Below are 14,699 nucleotides of genomic sequence, written 5' to 3'. Positions count from 1 at the left end.
CACAAAATTCCTCATGCAGGGGCCGTGCACCCACATTTTGTGTGTGGCAGGGCTACGTACGCTGCATGGCACCCAAGGGCACACATGGTTGCGGGGCTAAGCTGGAACTCCTGATTTACACTGTATAAGCTAGTAATGAAAAGTTGTGCATGGAGTCAACGGCACACTGTTCTAAATATGTGCCTAATTAAACCCTTATATGCAAGAAACACACTTTTGTGCAGCTCAATGCAAAACATTGTTACATGAAAGAGAGCACACAGATTACAGTGGTACCTTGGTACTCAAATGGCTTGGATTCCGAACGCCGCAAACCCGGAAGTAAGTCTTCTGGTTTGTGACTGTTTTCAGAAGCCGAACGTCCGAGTGCAGGAAGCTCCTGCAGCCAATCGGAAGCCGTGCCTTGGTTTTCAAACGGTTTCGGGAGTCAAACGGACTCCCGGAACGGATTAAGTTCCAGAACCAAGGTACCACTCTATATGCTCAGTAAGCAAGGTGAATTAATTATAAAGGAGACACCCAGGTTAGCATTTACAACTGATACGTTCCGATGCATACTTAATATAAGAGATTAAGAAGCTGTCAGACAGTTCCAACCCCTAGACTGGGGCCACATTCATGCCATCCATTTAAAAGATTTTGATAACACTGTAAACAGTCATGGTTTCCCCCCAAAGAATTGTGGGAGCTGTAGTTTGTGGAAGATACTGAGAGATGTTAGAGGGGCTCTATTCTCTCCCCAGAGCTACAGCTTGCGGAGGTCTCTGTGAAGACCGATTGATTTGTGTTATGTACTGAGTTGAATAGGATCCAAACTGCAGCAGTCTGATTGGTCCTAGAACAATAGGATCCAAAAGGCAGCAGTCTGATTGGTCCTAGAACAATAGGATTCAGAATGCAGCAGTCTGATTGGTCCTAGAACAATGCAGCAGTATGATTGGTTGGCAGGAACCACCCAATCATGCTCCAGATAGAAGTGAATCCACAACCTGATTGGCTTACAGTAGAATTCCGGAATTAGCCAATCATGTGCAGCCCATTGTGTAAATAATGTATATAAAGCAGATACTTTGAGGGGACATTCATTCATTCCTCCTCACCACTATGAGCTGAATAAAGAGCATGAAATCACCTTGCGACTCTGAGTATATTTCAATTTGTTAAACCACTCTGCAAATTGTAGCTCTGAGAGAGGAATAGGGGTCACCTAACAACTCTTAGAATTCTCCCAGAATTCTTTTGGGGGAAGCCATGACTGCTTGAAGTGATATCATAATGCTTTTAAATGGATGGTGGGAATGTGGCCTTAAACGAGTTTAAAACTGGCTTAAATGTCTAGTGTGGGCAAATTTCTTTCCCAACATTTTCCATTAGGGACAGGATCCAAAACGTTTTTGAAGGAGCGCCGTAGAACTTATTAGGAAAAAATCTGTGATGCACGATCAAGAGAGGCACAGGAAGCCATTGCTACCACTGTTTTGGAACCCAAATTATTTTTGTTTCTCAAGTCACACTCCCTGTGTTCACGATAGACTGCTGAAAAATTCAATTCAGTGCAAACTGAATGAGTCACTGTGGTTCTGTCATTCATTCCATTTCTTTTGAAATGTTTATGAACATGCCAATCTCCTTCACCACGCAGTCCCAGTGCATGCTTTCCCATTGTGACATCACAGTCACAACATGCTCAGCGTTTCATAATCTGCCTGCCACACACCTGTGCTTGGCAAAAGGGATAGAAGACAGCAGTGCAGGTTTGGGGTTGCAAGAATTTTCCTCCCCAAGAAGAAACACCATGCATACTGGAAACTATCACAGTTATGACCCAGTGGTGTTGCCTGGGGAGGCTCCAGAGGGGCGGTTGCTCCAGCCACATTTTAATTTGGGGGGTGGGTGCATTTTACTCCTCGCTGCCCTGCCAGCCCTGCCCTGCTGCACCCCTGGATCCCGGAATGTCCTTATTTCCCCCCACAAGTGGCATCATTGCTGGCAAGCTCAGGGAGGAGATTAGCCAGTGCTTTTCCTGAGTGATGAAATGGGGATGATTGCCTTTCTGTGGCCACCTCTGTTCCCTTCAGCAGCTTGCAGCAGCTGCTGGAGAGCAGGAGAGGAGGACGAGGAGAGACTGCCACTGCCGTCCCAGCTCCATATGACATACCTGTTCTGTGGGGCAGGCAGAGGGCAGGGCCGCCCTGTGCAGGAAGAAAGAGGGAGCAGAACGGAGCACAAGGAGTCTTGATTTTTTAAAAAATGAATGCTTTGTGCATTCATGTCTAATCTTGCCCCTTTCTAAAGTTTATTTATTGGTGTGTGGTTGTTGTTGTTGTTGTTTTTGTAAATCTACCAAAGAATAAAATTAAATCAGGATTAAGGGGTTTTCTTAGGATGATGGAGGGTGTGTGTGTCGTGTCCTGGTGGTCTAGTGCTTGTGGCACTCCCCCTTCTTCAGACAGGAAATGCTCTGTGGTGGGGGCACACATTGGCAGGAGTGCGTGCAGGAGCCAGGCCCTGTGACTGGTAGTGCCTCGCAGGACTGGGGCCTTCCTGAGTTTGGCCTGGAAGGGCAAGGCGCGGCCACACAGGTGAGGCTTGACAGAAGACTCGTAGCACCTGGTGGCAAGGGCCAGGAGGGGTACATAAGACCAGCACTTCCCTCTGGCTCTTTGCCACAGCAACATGCTACCCACCTAGCTGTGCTTCAGCTTCCTGACTCCTGGTATCCTGACTCTTGGACCCTTGGCTTCCTGACTCCTGGTTTCCTGATTCATGGACTCTTGGCTTCCTGACCCCTGGACTGCTGACCCTGGACTGCTGATTCCTGCATCCCATCCTCTACCCCGGTCCCAACATACCAAGCCCAGGACTCTGACTGCCTGTAACCCGGACCGTGACACACATACAAAAATAGAGGGCCAAGAAGGGTCAGTTGGAGAGGGGGAGTGAGATATGTTCCTATTTTCATCTGAGGAATGTTGGACCATATTTGACCAATGGGAGTAGTATGGCAGAAGGAGGGGAGGTCAACCATAGAAGGAGACAGAGCCAATGATAGGCTTTGTTAGGGGTGCTGGGAGTTCTTAAAAGGTAAAGGGGACCCCCTGACCCTTAGGTCCAGTCATAGCCAACTCTGGGGTTGCTTTGCTCATCTCGCTTTATTGGCCGAGTGAGCCGGCATACAGCTTCCGGGTCATGTGGGCAGCATGACTAAGCCGCTTCTGGAGGACAAGAGCAGCGCACGGAAACACTGTTTACCTTCCCGTCGGAGCAGTACATATTTATCTACTTGCACTTTGATGTGCTTTCGAACTGCTAGGTTGGCAGGAGCTGGGACTGAGCAACGGGAGCTCACCCCGTCGCGGGGATTCGAAACACCGACCTTCTGATCTGCAAGCCCTAGGCTCTGTGGTTTAACCCACAGCGCCACCCACATCCCTCTATTGGGAGTTCTTAGGTGGCCCCTATTGCTGTCCCCAAGCTAAAATTCCCAGTTTCCTGTGAAGAGGGCTGCATTGTTAAACCAATCTGGAAATTGTAGCTCGAGGAGGGGAATAGGATTGTTTTGATTTGATTTGTGGTATCTCTACACCGCTTTCCATTCAAACAAATCCCAAAGCGGCTTCTGTACAATAAATGTCAGTAGCGTAACAGAACATCGCGAGTACAGCACAAATCATATAATTAACAGATCGTCAGCACAATCTATAAAACACTATTACCAAACAAGCAAAAAATACACATCTCTATTACAGCACAATTCATGCTGTATGGTTAACAAATCAATACGGCATTTCTAACCTATAAAACAATATTAACAAAATAGAAACTAAAAAGTAAGCTGAACGCTATTAAGTTCATACACTCACTCTCCCCTCCCTACAATGACTCACAATCTTTCTACTTTATTCAGTTCATTAAGATACACATCCGCCACACAGAAGGACCCTGATATAAGAGAAATTCCTACAATGGAGCTATCTGTAACTTATTAGCTATAAAGTTAAACCTGTGAACCGTCTCCAAACAACTCTCAGCACCCTTCACAAACTACAGCTCCCAGAACTCTTTGGGGGAAGGCAACTACAGCTCCCAGAACTCTTTGGGGGAAGGCATGCCTGTATCATAGAGCTGTCAAAGAACAGTGGTACCTCTGGTTGTGAACGGGATCCGTTCCAGAGGCCCGTTCGCAACATGAACAGAATGCAACCTGTGTCTGCATGTGGGGGGGGGTCGCAATTTGCTGCTTCTGCGCATGCGCGTGACATCATTTTGTGCGTCTGCACATGCACGAGTGGCAAAACCCAGAAGTAACTCTTTCCAGTACTTCCGGGTCGCCGCGGGACGCAACCTGAAAACGCGCAACCTGAAGCAAACGTAACAAGAGGTATGACTGTACAGTATGTTATGGATGTGGCTAAAGGCAGTTGCCTGAGGTGTCTGCCACACTCTACTGAATGGTAGGGCTGGAAATAGTCCATAGGATTGGAACCTTAGCTATTGTGGTGAAACCATGGAGATGGCATTGCTCTCCAGTGAATGAAATTTTGTTTTGGCGTAGGAGCTCCCCTTGTCTGCAATCTCAGCAAGTCAGTCTATCCGTGGGAAATGGCCCATAAATACCACTACAGGAGGCACATTTGAACATTATTGTTCCAGACCCGCTCATTTGAAATCCCTTCCATCTCTGTGAGGTTTTCAAGCATGTCAGGGGAGAGGAGGGAGGAAAATACGAAGGGGCGCCAGACGCAAATGAAGATCAATGTTTGAGAATAACTGGACCTGAACTGAAAAGGTCACGAGACATTTTATCAACTTCCTAGCCCAATCCTAACAACCCCAAAGCATGGCCACTCTATCGTCATTGCCTCCAAATGAGAAATAAAACATCTGAAATCAAAACTCAGCGGTGCAGAGGATGCGGAATGAGAATCGCCCCGTTTTTCATTTCGGTTCATCTCCATTAACTTGCCACTCGTTAATAAGAGCAGAAGAACAATCAATCTAAATAGAAGCCCAGCAATCAGCTCCTCTAATGTACGAGCAAAGGCGATTAAATCATCCTTTTCACAGCTCGGAGAGGAATGCTACTCACGGAGGAGAGAGCAAAGGGAACTTTATTAGAAGCGTGTCAGGGTGTAATTTTTATTTTACAGTTTCTCCATCTGATGAAGCTCCAGCCACTGTTGGATCCAATTTTGCCTTTGAAGCTTGGCAAATTGGCTCGGAGAAATATCTTGTCATCATAGTTGTCATAATCAAAACTGCAGGATGCATATTTCAGAGACTTTGCAGTTTCTGCAGAGTTTTTGTGGGAATTAGAGGCACAATCTTGGGGTGGGTTTTTTTTTATTTTGTTTTTAATAAAAGGGAATCACTCACATTACAGGGCAAGGAGCTCATTTCTCAGAGTAAAGCCATGATATAGTCAGAGTGAAAGTGCTCTAGCCAGGATTAGGGATGCTTGAAGAATTCAGTTTATGGGAATCCCAAAGCAAAAGGACCTGATCCACACCTCTGGGACTAATGTGTAAATCAGAATGTAATCGCCCACCAGATTTCACTAAAATATGTCAAACTGCATTACAACGTTTGTTCTAAAATAACATTATCTGGGAACCTATACATTGATATAAGTCTGCTTTTTAAACAATTGTTTTTATTAAAGATTTTCTTGGGTTACAAAAGTCCTTTCTACTGATCAGTTATATTTGATGTGAGGCATTAAAGTTGTATACAGTATAAGGTATGGGGAGATTGCAAAGGCAGATTTTGTGATAAAATATGTATATGATATACATGTTCATGCAGATTTTTAAAATAAGAATGCAGAATAACGTGGTCATTTGGTGGAATGGGTTTATGAAAGAAGGCATGTGAAACCAACAGAGATTGAAAATAAACTGTTTTGTCTACCCTAGCCATGATTTCAATGTACAATTCTTATTTTTCTATACAGTCGTACAGTGGTACCTCGGGTTACATACGCTTCAGGTTACAGACTCCGCTAACCCAGAAATAGTGCTTCAGGTTAAGAACTTTGCTTCAGGATGAGAACAGAAATCGTGCTCTGGCAGCGCAGCAGCAGCGGGAGGCCCCATTAGCTAAAGTGGTGCTTCAGGTTAAGAACAGTTTCAGGTTAAGTACGGACCTCTGGAACAAATTAAGTACTTAACCTGAGGTACCACTGTACCTTGGTTTTCTAACAGCTTAGTTCTCAAACGTTTTGGAAGCTGAACGGACTTCTGGAATGGGTTCCATTTGACTTCCAAGGTACGACTGTACTCTTAAGAATTATTGCCATGGTACCATATGCTTAACCTCTACCAGGGGCAGACCTTAGTAATATGGTGCCCTGTGGAGGCCAAAATTTGACACATGCACTCCAGCCCAAAGCTGTCTTCCCAAAGAAGAGTAAGGGAGTCACTGGGCTTCAGGAAGGAGGTGCAAGGCTGTTGGAGGGTCCTTTTTTAAAAAAAAAAAAATATTTATTAAGAGTTTAAAGATTTACAAAAAGAAAAAAAAAGAGTTAAACAGAACCGAAAAATACCATACAATACAAGAAAAACAAAAACACTACTTATCTTAACAAAACAAAAACAGAAACAGAAACAATTAAAAACACATCCAATATTTCCATATCTTATCTTTCATTTACTTGTTTCATCGACCTCCTCACACCTCCCTTTTTTGTATTCCAGTTCAGTTAGCTATTTCAGCAAATCCTTTCCATCTTTCTCAGTTTTTGTCCTATAATTTATCTTAACACAATCTAACCTTATTTTTTTTCCCCATTAGCCCATTAACAATCTATTTTTACTTAATTCTTTATAACATTTCTGCCAAAGCCATTCCAGCATCCTTCTAACATTCATTAATTTTACAGTGTTTCTGTAAATAGTCTTTAAATTTCTTCCAATCTTCTTCCACCGACTCTTCTCCCTGGTCTCAGATTCTGCCAGTCATTTCCGCCAATTCCATGTAGTCCATCAACTTCATCTGCCATTCTTCCTGGGTGGGTAAATCTTGTGTCTTCCAATACTTTGCGATGAGTATTCTTGCTGCTGTTGTAGCAGGCTGTTGGAGGGTCCTAGCATCCTCATCTCTCCTTCCCAAGGCTGGGCAAGTACTAACTAGGCTTTGAAAAGAGGCAGGAGGACTCTGGGACCCTGTCAGAGCTCTTCCACCTCCTTCCCAAAGGCCGGTGCTTATTAAGCTTTGGCAAGGAGGCAGGACGGAACCAGTTCTGCTGCTTTCTTTGTCTACTAGCTGTGCAGACCTGTCAGGTATCGTGCTTTGATGATAAGACTTTGGATAGAAAGCCTACTGTCCCTTTCACTTCAAAACATGAAGTTTCAAGTCCGATCAGCTGTCACCTCCACTAACGTTAGTTAAGTTTATTGTTTGTTGCCACTGAGATGAAGAAGAACAGGGGTGGAATCTACAAACATATTAAAAAACACTTTGAAAATGCTTTTTTAAAAAATTGAAAAAGAATTCAAATTGGCCATAGCTCACCATCGCCATCTAGTGTCACATTTGTATATTGTGCTTTACAACACACTTAAAACGTTTTATTTGCTGCTGTGTAGCTACATCCAGGGATTGCGGGTGAAAACAAAGCACTTTGCAAGACATCTCCTCGGCAAAAAAACCTTGCCTTCATAGAGCAGGGAGTTGGGCTACATGGTTTTCATGGAACCATCCATCCCTTTTATTCTATATTTCATGAAGCTGAGCTTCTGCTGGGCTAAAACAGGACTCGGACAATGAGCCACGACTCACTTCGCTCAGTTGTCTCACACACATTACCAACATCTCGGTGTTACAGAAGCTGAAATTGGATGCGGGTTTCTCCCCTATTTGTTTCTCTGCTAATTGTAGTGGTTTGTGACTTCATCACCCCCAGTTTCCAAAATGCTGGCTCCTTACTTGTGAGTAACCCATTTGTAGCACAAAGTTTTTCTCGATCTGGAATCAAAGCTGGGATAGCTCAGTTAGCAGAGCACAAGACTCTTAATAGAAGGTTCGTGGGTTTGAGCCCCACGTTGGGCAAAAGATTCCTGCATTGCAGGGGGTTCGACTAGATGACCCTTGTGGTCCCTTCCATCTCTACAATTCTACGATTCTATGCTTGCCCTCAACATGCCGTTTTCAATCTAAATCGATTGCAGATCCTGCCATCGACAAGGGTGAGTGTGAGTGCTTGATATGCATTTGAAAAACCATCCCTTTGGTTAACTTATCCATGCCTTCCTTACATTCTTACCTGTCTGACTATTTAAGGACCGCATGAAGGACCTCATGAAGGAGTATTGAAGGACCTCATGAAGGAGTATTGAAGGACCTCATTGCAGGAGCGTCTCCACCTCCATTGTTCTGCCCGGACACTGAGGTCCAGTGCCGAGGGCCTTCTGGCGGTTCCCTCATTGAGAGAAGCCAAGTTACAGGGAACCAGGCAGAGGGCCTTCTCGGTAGTGGCGCCCGGTAGTGGAATGCTCTCCCACCAGTTGTCAAAGAGAAAAATAACTACCAAACTTTTAGAAGACATCTGAAGGCAGCCCTGTTTAGGGAAGCTTTTAATGTTTAATAGGTTATTGTATTTTAGTGTTTTGTTGGAAGCCGCCCAGAGTGGCTGGGGGGACCCAGCCAGATGGGTGGGGTATAAATAATAAATTATGATGATGATGATGATGATGATGATGATGATGATGACATCAGAGGGGCTGCTGAAAAGGAAATGAAGTACCTGATCACCTTTGATCAGCAGTAGAAATTTGGCAGGAGCGAAAGCGAGTTAGACAGGCGAGCGGACAAAGACAAAGGATGTGGGTGATCTGGGAGATCCCTCGGCACCCTCTTCTAGAAGGCCCACAGCTGCTGTATAAAAAAGGTTGCTTTCTGCATTTAGGAGGCCTTTGAACAGGAGGAGGGAGTCGAGCACAACAGCAAGACAGCAGTCTGAACAAACACACACATATATATTCATGCAGAGGTTTTTCAAATTATAACTACCCCACCCTTCCTCCAACAATTCCTTTTCATCAAGATTCCAATTTGCCTCAGACCCTGTAAGCACAGCTTAGCGCTTGGTATTCAGTACCACACATTCAGCCTTAAACAAGGGAATACTTCTCTTTAAAGAAAGGCAAAAAAAATACCCTTGCTTGTGCTTTAAATTCCCTGCAGGCAAACAGCAGAGTTCTGGGATCATTTCCAACCTTTTTTAATAGGCTAATCTGCTTACTGTATCACACACCAAGAAATTAGGCTTGTTTGTTCTGATGGCTACATGGAAAGATGGAAGGCCGTACCTAGCAACCAGATCTTTTGGGGGAAGGAGTGTAAATCAGGGCCAGAAGTAGGAGAAGGTTTTGGTCTTTCAGATTTAAGCAGTGCCCAATGCGAGCCCAAAAATCAACACGCACCCCTCACCTTCTGTTCTGCTTAATTTGTTATAAAGGTAAAGGACCCCTGGACGGTGAAGTCCAGTCAAATTCAACTATGGGGTGGAATGCTCATCTCACTTTTCAGGCCGAGGAAGCCGGCGTTCGTCCGAAGACAGCTTTCCAGGTCATGTTGCCAGCCTGACTAGACCACTTCTGGCACAACTGGACACTGTGACAGGTGCCAGAGCGCACAGAAACACTGTTTACTTTCCTGCCGCAGTGGTACCTATTTATCTACTCATGATGGTATGCTTTCAAACTCCTAGGTTGCCAATTCACGATATCATAATTGTGACACCCGGCAGCGCTCCCCTCAGCTCAGTATCCAGGGCAGGGGAACTGGTTGTGCTGCCCTAAATCCTCTTTCCCCCTACGTGTAGGGAAGTTTATCTTTAGCAGAGGAACTGTTCAGTCATGCAAGTCCCTACCTCCAAAATAAAGTGAGGTAGCCCAGAAACAGGTCTACTGCTTTATCAGTTAGTTGCGTGTCAAGGTCCCCAAGACACCCCCCCAAAGAAAAACACAATTGACACTTAATTTTTGTTTAAGGTTTTTGGCATAATTTTGGCCACAACTTTATTCAAATTACAGCAATGTGAGTGGTTGCTTAGGCATTGGTAGCACTAACTGACCCCGCACGGGGACAGCTCTGACATTCGCACCCCCCGAGAAGCCAGCAAGGGTAAGTCACCTGGGGAGAGAGACGGGACTGGGAACCATGCCTCACCTCTCCCCAGAATGCTCCCAGGGGCTTGCGTGGCCCTAGCCCCTTGCCAGGGGGTTTCAGACAAAAGCATGGGGAGCCCCTGGGTTCCTTTAACGGAAAACCCTTGAATCAGCAGCATTTTGGAGGGGCAGGCACAGCCGAATCCATACCCCTCCACTAACCAACTACAAGACCAATGCCTAACCGCAAACCTTACAAGTTGTGACGATTTGCTACGCAGTAGGCAAAAAGCAAGTGGCACACACTAATTAGCCAAATGGACAAAATTCCTACCAGGCCCCTGCCCCAAAGCAGATGACCCCATGACAGGCATAGCAAGGTCAAGCAAACAACCTAAAATTAGGGAAGGGAGGGCGGGTGATCCGAAGTAAGCAGCGAAAAGAGGAAGTTCTTCGCTGCGAGCATTGTATTTAACAAATAGGGCTGTCAATCAACAAATGGCAACATCTAGATTACCCCAGTAACAGCCCGCCCCTGCTTAAAGGATGGCCAAACCATTTGCCTAGTAACAGTGAGGTGTCTTGTCAGCCCCGCCCGCAACCTGTGCTCTCCATGAGGGAGAACACACTCAGTGGCGTAGCGTCGGTTGTCAGCACCCGGGGCAAGGCAAGTAATTTGCGCCCCCTAACCTGTGGATTTGCGCCCCCTAACCCGTGGATTTGCGCCCCCTAGCCCATGGATTTGCCCTAACCCCAGATGTTGCGCCCGGTGCGGCCCGCACCCCCTGCACCCCCCACGCTACGCCACTGAACACACTTTCTGAGAACTAGGCCCTAGGTCATGGGTAGGCAAACTAAGGCTCGGGGGCTGGTTCCGGCCCAATCGCCTTCTAAATCTGGCCCATGGATGGTCCAGGAATCAGTGTGTTTTTACATGAGTAGAATGTGTGCTTTTATTTAAAATGCATGCCTGGGTTATTTGTGGGGCCTATGAATTTGTTCATCCCCCCCCAAAAAAAATATAGTCAGGCCCCCCACAGGGTCTGAGGAACAGTGGACCGGCCCCCTGCTGAAAAGTTTGATGACCCCTGCCCTAATCAGTGTCTTTTAAAAGCAAATATCCACACATGCTAGAGAGGTAGCAAGTAAAGGTGAGGCTGCTTCACCTGTACCTGTCAGAGAGCATCAAGAGATGTGCCCAAATGCTTCTCTTGTTCAAAAGCTAGTAAGGCCAATTTTTGAAGAAGATCCCTGTCAGCAAACCCTTCGATAAGCCTAGAAGATGTGCTCAGGAGAGCAAACTAGGTCTCTCAAGCTTCTCCCTTAGTGCTATCCCTGAGAGAATAAGAATGCATCACAACAATTGCTCATCCAACAGAGGGGTGGAATGAGGGACAAGGGACCTCTCTCACTCGACTGCTGCAAATCTGTACAGGATAGGATTTCAGATGAACCACCAAAATGAACTTTTCTTGCCTCCTATTCTTTCCCAGGTGTTTAGAACGAGCTGAGGGGCTATGCTGCATGTTTGTCTTAATCCATTTTTGAGTTAAAAGTAGTGCTTTCAAGGAGGAAGGGAAGAAATTTTATTTTGGACTTGTGGAACAGCAACATGTGGAGGGCCATAGGTACCCTGTTGTTGTTGTTGTTTAGTTGTTCTATTTACAAAAAAAAAAATGACAGGAAAATCAAGGGCTCTGCTTCCAAGGATTCATAGTCCGGGGCCATGCCACTGCGCCACATCTTCAAAATGCTTCCATGTCCATAATTCCATCCTTTTTTTTGGCTTTACTTCCTGTGTTCTGTATACATTGGACATTTTGGTTTCTTTGCTTTCTTGGATGGAGGAAGATGTTTCTTCACAAGGCCTCAGTCCCAAAGCTAGCAGAAGAAGGATGCTTGATGGACCAAGTGGTCCATTCACCCCGCTGTACTTTTGAATTTCACAATCCCACTGAGCGGGGGCTGCTCAGTGGGAAGAGAGAACCAGTGTGGTGTAGGAGAGCCAGTGTGGTGTAGTGGTTAAGAGCAGTGGACTCGTAATCTGGTGAACCGGGTTCGCTTCCCCGCTCCTCCACATGCAACTGCTGGGTGACCTTGGGCTAGTCACACTTCTCTGAGGTCTCTCAGCCCCACTCACCGCACAGAGTGTTTGTTTTGGGGGACTAAGGGAAAGGAGATTGTTAGCTGCTTTGAGACTCCTTAAAGGTAAAGGGACCCCTGACCATTAGGTCTAGTCGTGACCGACTCTGGGGTTGCAGCACTCATCTTGCTTTATTGGCCAAGGGAGCCGGCGTACAGCTTCCGGGTCATGTGGCCAGCATGACTAAGCCTCTTCTGGCAAACCAGAGCAGCGGACGGAAACGCCGTTTACCTTCCCACCACAGCGGTACCTATTTATCTACTTGCACTTTGATGTTCTTTTGAACTGCTAGGTTGGCAGGAGCAGAGACCGAGCAACGAGAGCTCACCTCGTTGCAGGGATTCGAACTGCCGACCTTCTGATCGGCAAGTCCTAGGCTCTGTGGTTTAACCCACAGCGCCACCCGCGTCCCTTGAGACTCCTTAGGGTAGTGATAAAGCGGGATATCAAATCCAAACTCCTCTTCTTCTGCTGCAGTTGTATTAATACAGCCAGACAGTTGCAAAGATTAGCTCTGCTTTGATTGACAATTCACTTCTTTAGTAAGACACACCAAAAGTGTGGAGTGCTGGAGACAGAGCCAAGGAACTGCTAGATGATACCTACTCTAAAAATGGAGAATCAATTATGATATATATTTTCTTTAGCTCAGAAGCCCTCACTGCAATCTGCAATCTGATGAGCACTTTGGAAAGGATAACCGAGTGAGCCTGCAATCCAATATATACTCACCTGGGAGTAAATCCCATTGAACTCATTGGTGTTTCTGGGTAGGGATGGGAGAAAAAATTGTTTTGTATTTGAATGCAAACCTAGCTAATTTGCACTTCCTGAATTAAAACACTGTGCACCTTTGAAATTCGCACTTCTCTGAATTTTGCAAAGCAACTCTCCAACCAGAGATTGTTAAATAATATCTTTGCTAGTGGAAACCACTTAGAAGCATATTTTGGCATTAAATGGTATATAAATTAACAAGTAGCCATAAGTACATGCAAAAAAATGTGTATATATTAGTAAAAAAAAAAATAGCACACAAATTCACGGTGAGACTAGTGTACAAATGTGTTTTCACCATAGATCATGCAGCCCCCACCCCCTTTTTAAGACTGTTAATCAAAATGAGCTTGTGTAAACCATGAGAGGCTGGTACACAATTGCAAATGAGGCACAGTCACAACAGACCCTCTAGGTGTCCCTATTTTCCAGGGACATCCCTGATTTAGAAAAGCCATCCCGATTTCTGATTTGATCCCAGAATGTCCCACTTTTCCTTAGGATGTCCCTATTTCCAATGGAGAAATGTTGCAGGCTATGGAGTTATCTGATCCCTGAGTTGTCTGAAGGCATTCCTGTATAGCAGGGATGTCCAACAGGTCGATTGTGATCTACTGGTAGATGTGTGGCTGTTTTCTTTTCTTTTTTAAAAATAATCCTTATTAATTTAAATTACATATATATACAAAGAATTTACAATCTCATACTACAAAAAGAAAATTAAAGAAAAAACAAGAAAAAAGAAAGAAGAAAAAGCAGATTTATGTGCACAAAAAAACTTAATCTTCCTAATTAATACTTAAATAAACACCTAAATAAAAAAGACTTCTGAGAATACGAATCTTCCAATCATTCTCATTGTACTGTTTATACTGTTGTCGTTTCCCCCCACAGTTTTATATTCTTAAATATTGTTCCTGTCTACTCCACAAACAGTATTTGTTGTGTTTACAAGTATCACTCAAGTTCTTCAGATGTGTGGCTGTTTTCATCCATAGTGATGTTCTTGTGAGTGACTTAACCCCAACTTCTCTTGCCTTCCTCCTCCCCCCAAAAGCTCAACAACTTTGAGCTGAACCCCTTAAAAAACGGGGGTAGATCACTGCCAGATTTTAATTCTGAAAGTAGATTGCAGTCTCTTGGGAGTTGGCCACCCCTGCTGTATAGGGAAGGGGCTTTTTTTAATAAAAAAAAGTTTAATGTTTTACTATGTTTTTACATATGTTGGAAGCTGCCCGAGTGCCTGAGGCAACCCAGTAAGATGTGTGTGGTTGAAAACAGTAAAATTATCATTATGAAATGGAACGTCCCTGTTTTCATTGGAAAAATGTTGGAGGGTATGCCTTCCTACCTGACACCGCTCAGGATCGATGCCTCTGTTCAGCTGCTGCTCTCAGCCCTCACCTACCTTCCTTCTTTACTTAAGAGGAATCCAGGGGGTGGTACTTCCTGCCACCTTCCCGTTCCTCCTTAGTCTTAGTGCTCCCCTTGTAGAACTCAGCAGGGAGGAGGATGGGTGCAAAACTGGGAATGAGTCGGCTATCTCTGTCATGGGCTCTGGCGCCACCTACTGTTGGCCTCCCCACCTTCCGCCCAACCGTTACCAGCGGCCACCAGCCGCTATTCGCCTAAACTCTGAACACATATATCAAGTTGAAGCAAGCATTCTT

Source organism: Podarcis filfolensis (assembly GCF_964270895.1).
Source record: "Podarcis filfolensis genome assembly, chromosome: 7".
Classification (NCBI taxonomy): Eukaryota; Metazoa; Chordata; class Lepidosauria; order Squamata; family Lacertidae; genus Podarcis; species Podarcis filfolensis.
The sequence above is the reverse complement of the archived record's forward strand: the minus strand, read 5'-3'. Positions refer to the sequence as shown.